The 6,000-nt window shown below is 50.8% G+C and overlaps 1 protein-coding gene across 1 annotated transcript in view; it reads left to right on the top strand.

Moving 5' to 3' along the window:
* The first annotated feature begins 2,256 nt into the window (after nt 1-2,256).
* The window catches only part of aldh1l1 (aldehyde dehydrogenase 1 family, member L1), a 49,412-nt gene continuing 45,668 nt past the window's right edge, over nt 2,257-6,000 (top strand). Inside the window, exon 1 of the mRNA XM_078210009.1 lies at nt 2,257-2,586. The gene's annotated coding sequence lies outside the window, so the exon portion shown is untranslated. The remainder of the gene's footprint in view (nt 2,587-6,000) is intronic.

The following is a 6,000-nucleotide window of genomic DNA, read 5'->3' as shown; positions in this document are numbered from 1 at the left end:
ACTCACCTGACGAAGGAGCAGTGCTCCGAAAGCTAGTGGCGTTTGCGACCAAATAAACCTGTTGGACTTTAACCTGGTGTTGTTAAACTTCTTACTGTTTATTCTCTCCCCACAGATGCTGTTAGACCTGCTGAGATTTTCCAGCATTTTCTGTTTTTGTTGAGAAGCGATAGGCTGTCTCACTTGCTGAGGATAAAACCACAATCAGATCTTATTGAATACTACGCTGGCTCCCCTGTGGAGCGACCGACGACCACTCCGATTCCGAATAATCCTCTGATCCGAGCAGCAGCTGCAGAGCTGAGGCTGAGAGACCTTCTCCTGTTGCTGTTGGGAGACTGACTTCAAGGTAGGGCTCCAGCTCTGATCTTCATTCCCTCACTATCCCTAACATTAAATTTAAGGGGCTGATTGGCCTCTCCCTGTGCTGCAAGTTTCTCTAAGGCTTTGATTGGGCCACACTCTATCAGACTTGGCTCCACATTTGATGAGCGATGTAGATGTTTACAACATTGGAAACGGGAAGAGGAGTAGGCCATTTGGCCCCTCAAACCTTCTCTACTATTTGATAAGATCATGATAAGACCTTCTCCCCATTTTCCTCAACTCCCTCAGAGGTCAAACATTTACTGACCCCAGCCTTGAATATTTTCAGCAATGGAGCATCCACTCCCTCTGAGTGTCCCTTGGGTGGGGGGGTGGGTGAGGGGGCTGAGCTTGAGGTAGTGAGGTTGGCTGTGAGTGGGTAAGAGTGGGACTGAAAGTGTGGATGGTGGGTGGTAAGGGGTGGAGGTGAGAGTGTGGATGGGGAGTGGGTGAGGGTGTGAATGGTGGGTGAGGGGGTGAGAGTGCGGATGGCGGGTGGGTGTGGGTGAGGGGGTGGGTGGGAGTGAGGGGTGGGTGTGAGAGTGTGGATGAGGGGTGGGGGTGAGAGTGCGGATGGGGGGTGGGTGTGGGGGCGGATGAGGGGTGAGGGTGGGTGTAGGGGTGGGTGTAGGGGTGGGTGTGGGTGAGGTGTGGGTGAGGTGTGGGTGAGGGGTGAGGGGGTGGGTGAGGTGTGGGTGAGGGGTTGGGGGGTGGGTGTGGGGGCGGATGAGGGGTGAGGGGGTGGGTGAGGGGGTGGGTGAGGGGGTGGGTGAGGGGTGGGGGTGAGGGGGTGGGTGAGGGGGTGGGTGAGGGGTGGGGGTGAGGGGGTGGGTGAGGGGTGGGGGTGAGAGTGTGGATGGGGAGTGGGTGGGGGTGAGAGTGTGGATGGGGGGTGGGTGAGGGGTGTGGGTGAGGGGTGAGGGTGGGTGTAGGGGTGGGTGTAGGGGTGGGTGTGGGTGAGGTGTGGGTGAGGTGTGGGTGAGGTGTGGGTGAGGTGTGGGTGAGGTGTGGGTGAGGGGTGAGGGGGTGGGTGAGGTGTGGGTGAGGGGTGAGGGGGTGGGTGAGGTGTGGGTGAGGGGTGAGGGGGTGGATGGGGGGTGGGTGTGGGGGCGGATGAGGGGTGAGGGTGGGTGTAGGGGTGGGTGAGGGGGTGGGTGAGGGGGTGGGTGAGGGGGTGGGTGAGGGGTGGGGGTGAGAGTGTGGATGGGGAGTGGGTGGGGGTGAGAGTGTGGATGGGGGGTGGGTGAGGGGTGGGGGTGAGAGTGCGGATGGGGGGTGGGTGAGGGTGTGAATGGCGGGTGGGTGAGGGGTGGGTGTGGGTGTAGGGAGGTGGGGGTGAGGGAGGTGGGGGTGAGGGGTGGGGGTGAGAATGTGGATGGGGGGTGGGTGTGGGTGAGGGGATGGGGGTGAGAGTGTGAGTGTAGGTTAGGGGTTGAGGTTGAGGGGGTGAGGGTGGGTGTGAGTGAATGGGTGCTCCCATTAAAAATAACACAAGACTTGGAAGTATTTGTTGAATAACGTAACACTTTTTATTATAAATGTCCTTATAAATAACATAAAAACATTGTGGATATTTGTACAAAGATAATCATTTCTGTGGTTTGTTTTTCCAGTCGAATCAGAATGTTTCTCAGGGGTTTTGTCAGCACCCTGGGGGGTCCGGTGATTGGAAGTGTTGGTGAGCCATGATGTGGAGATGCCAGCATTGGACTGTGAACACAACTCCCACTCACCTGATAAAGGGGCAGTGCTCCGAAAGCTCGTGCTACCAAATAAACCTGTTGGACTTTAACCTGGTGTTGTGAGGCTTCTTACAGTGTTGGTGAGGCCAGAGTGAGACATTATTCTAAACTCCAGAGACAGATAGAGAGGGTTCAGCAACAGTGGGACAGGACAGGACTGCAGTGAGGGGACAGAGAGGCAGATCAGGAACGTCCATAAACACAGGACAACAAACCTAGCAAATCACAGGGAATGAATGGAACAGTAAAAATGTTCGAATTGAACTGCAGGGTAGAGCCGTTTTTTAAATAGTTCAGGCAGTTCCAATCACTGACAGTCTAAAGCAATCTCACTCTCTCTCTGATCCCGGGCCAGAGCAATCCTGTGGACAACTCCAATCCCTCGCTCTGCCTGAGACTCCCTCCCTCTCCCAGTGCTGGATATCTGGGACACGGACACACACAGCGGATACCAGTGAGGGGGAGACACGGCTGTTCAGTAAGTGTTTTATAAAATTTATTAATTCTCAATTCTTCAAATTCGACAAACCTCTCCGGCTTTTTCTGTTTAAGATTGCACTTTGAACCTTCAAAGAGAGAGGGATCGGGGGAGCTTCACTGAGACGGTGTAATGTGAAGAGGAAATATGTTTAGTCTCATTATATTGACAAGATTTAAAAGCTGCAAGGTGGGGATTTGCAGAGTGGTCTCCGGGATAATTCAGATTCCTATTTAAACTGGAGTCGAGGGAAAAGTCTCTGCACATTGTGAGTGGAGAGAGACGAGGTGCAAACTAATTTATTGTAAACAGTTGTGATTTTAAACTGGAAATTGCGACATATTTAAACCCAACCTGGTCAGTTTAACAGGTCTGGAAGCCGAAGGCGGCGTCTCTTCAGTAACACTGCGTTTACAAAGCTGCTTTCGAAGCTTTTTGAGATTATTAGCGAGCATCGAATCCCACTCCAGGAACCAGTGTGTTCATTCCGGGAATGGGGTCAAATCCCCTGACCGCAGTGTCCAGACACAATGTTAAACATAGAACAGTACAGCACAGAACAGGCCCTTCAGCCCACGATGTTGTGCCGAGCTTTGTCTGAAACCCAGATCAAGCTATTTCCTCCCTATCATCCCGAAGTGCTCCATGTGCCTATCCAATAGCTTCTTAAATGTTCCTAAAGTTTCTGACTCCACTATCCCTGCAGGCAGTCCATTCCACACCCCAACCACTCTCTGAGTAAAAAACCTACCTCGGACATCCTTCCTATATCTCCCACCATGAACCCTATAGTTATGCCCCCTAGTTACCGCTCCATTCACCCGAGGAAATAGTCTTTGAATGTTGCAGCAACTTTGCAGTTCGCTGCTCGGAGCTGTGTTTACCAGACAGTGTGTGCTATTTAACCTCAGTGCTGTCACAGCCACATTGCTGTTAGCAGAGTTTGTTTAAAAGTTTTGGAGCCGTTACTCTCCAGTCAGTAAAATGCTGTTTCTAACCGCAGTGTATTGGGAATTTCAGTAAAGGGTGTTGGTGAGTCTCCCACTCGGAGAAAAGCTGCAGTATGATTGATTGTGGATTTGGGACAGGGCCGGGATATTAAGCAGTGTGCACAGTGAGTGACTGCCACACATTGCCCTGAGTCACTCTCTCTGGGCCCAGTCCAAGGTCAGTGATTGGGAGAAAGTTTCAATCTGGACAAACACTCCAATAGGGGCTTGTGTAATGCATGTTTCTGATTGGTTAGTGTAAGTGACCTGCCCACATACCCAGAATCGTTCCCCTGTCCTGAGACACTGGGGAAACATTAGCCTGAGTTTCCAGCATTGTCTGCTCTTCCCAACAGCGTTTGCTACCAGATAAACCTGTTGGACTTTAACCTGGTGTTGTTAGACTTCTTACTGTGTTCACCCCAGTCCAACGCCAGCACCTCTCCAACAGCTGCAGGAGTGTGATGGAAAACTCCCCATTCGCCTGGATGAGTGCAGCTCCAACAACGCTGCACCATCCAGGACAAACACATTGCCAACCAGTTTATTACTTCATAATTCATAAACTTCCAATCATAAAAAAAAATCTGTCGCTGGAATAAACTTCTCAAAATGTATCTCAATTCTCCCTGGTGGAATTCCGTGTCAGTTTACCAGAACACCCTGTTTTCCTGAGAGCAGGGAAGGCTGATCGGAGGGTATGAAATTATGGTGCATGCAGATAGGGTGGATAGGAAGAAACTTCTTCCCTTCGTGGAGGGGCCAATAGCGAGGGAGGGGGGGGGGGGGGCAGAGATTTAAGGTAAGGAGCACGATGTTTGGAGTGGATTCAAAGAAAACATTGTTCATCCAGAGGGTGCTGGGAGTCTGGAACTCACTGTCTGAAAGGGTGGTGGAGGCAGGAACCCTCACAACATTTAACAAGTATTTAGATGAGGGGCGTCATGGTGGCGCAGTGATTAGCGCTACTGCCTCACAGCGCCAGGGACTTGAGTTCGATTCCTGGCTTGGGTCACTGCGTGGAGTCTGCACGTTCTCCCTGTGTCTGCGTGGGTTTCCTCCGGGTGCTCCGGTTTCCTCCCACAGTCCAAAAGACGTGCTGGTTAGATGCATCAGCCATGCTAAATTCTCCCTCAGTGTACCCAAATAGGAACTGGAGTGTGGCGACTTGGGAATTTTCACAGTAACTTCATTGCAGTGTTAATGTAAGCCTTACTTGTGACACTAATTAATAAACTTTAGAAATGTACAAGGCTATGGACCAAGTGCTGGAAAATGGGATTAGAGTAGGTAAATGCTTGCTGTCAGTGCAAAAACAATGGGTCGAAGGGCCTCATTTTTTGTGCTGTAAAATCCACTGGGTTGGAATTTCCAGCCGCGTGGCCCCAAAGCCGGAAAATTCTTCCTGAGGTCCAACGACCTGGGCCTGTCCCGCCCGCTGCGATTCCTGTGGTGGGCAGAATGGGAAAATTCCGCCCAATGACTCTCTGACAACTTTCTTCCCCAGCTCCCAGATGTAGTTAGCCCCTTCAGTATTCACTCAATTCCAGGGACGGAGTTTCAGCGTCCAGTCCACAAACTCAGCCTTTCTCCAAATTCACAGAGACATTTACCTCTGCGTGATTAAATTTGCTGCTGTGAAGCAATAAGTGAGTTTTATTGCACATTATTCATGGCAGGTTAATATAAAACCCAACAAATGCCTCTCTCATGTATGCGGCATAATGATGGGCGGCACGGTGGCACAGTGGTTTGCACTGCTGCCTCAGAGTGCCAGGGACCCGGGTTCGATTCCCGGCTTGGGTCACTGTCTGTGTGGAGTCTGCACGTTCTCCCCATGTCTGCATGGGTTTCCTCCGGGTGCTCCGGTTTCCACCCACAGTCCAGAAGACGTGCTGGTTAGGTTCATTGGCCGTGCTAAATTCTCCCTCAGTGTACCCGAACAGGCGCCGGAGTGTGGCGACTTGGGAATTTTCACAGTAACTTCATTGCAGTGTTAATGTAAGCCTACTTGTGACACTAATAAATAAACTTCCAAGCTGATTATGATACTAAACTCAAAACATAGAGGTTGTGAATTTGAATAGCACCATGGTAATTTTACAGTTTGAATTCAGGTGGAGCAGCATGTGACCGTGTCAGTGGCTTTGGGATTCTTCCTTCTTCATCCATACCTTTGAGAACTTTTCAAAAAGTACAGAAGATACTTTTGTTTCCACTGCTGATACACACCCACACATCACCTTGATATTGGTGCACCTAAACAGATACATTCTGCACATGGGTAGAAAAACGTGAGAGAGAACATTGTGTACCATCTACAAGATGCACTGCAGCAACTCACCAAGACTCCTTCAACAGCATCTTCCAAACACACAACCTCGACCATCTAGCAGGACAAGAGCAGGAGATACCTGGGAACACC

The sequence above is a fragment of the Mustelus asterias genome, chromosome 3 (assembly GCF_964213995.1).
Source record: "Mustelus asterias chromosome 3, sMusAst1.hap1.1, whole genome shotgun sequence".
In the NCBI taxonomy this organism is placed as follows: domain Eukaryota; kingdom Metazoa; phylum Chordata; class Chondrichthyes; order Carcharhiniformes; family Triakidae; genus Mustelus; species Mustelus asterias.
This window is presented reverse-complemented; position numbering and strand designations above follow the sequence as displayed.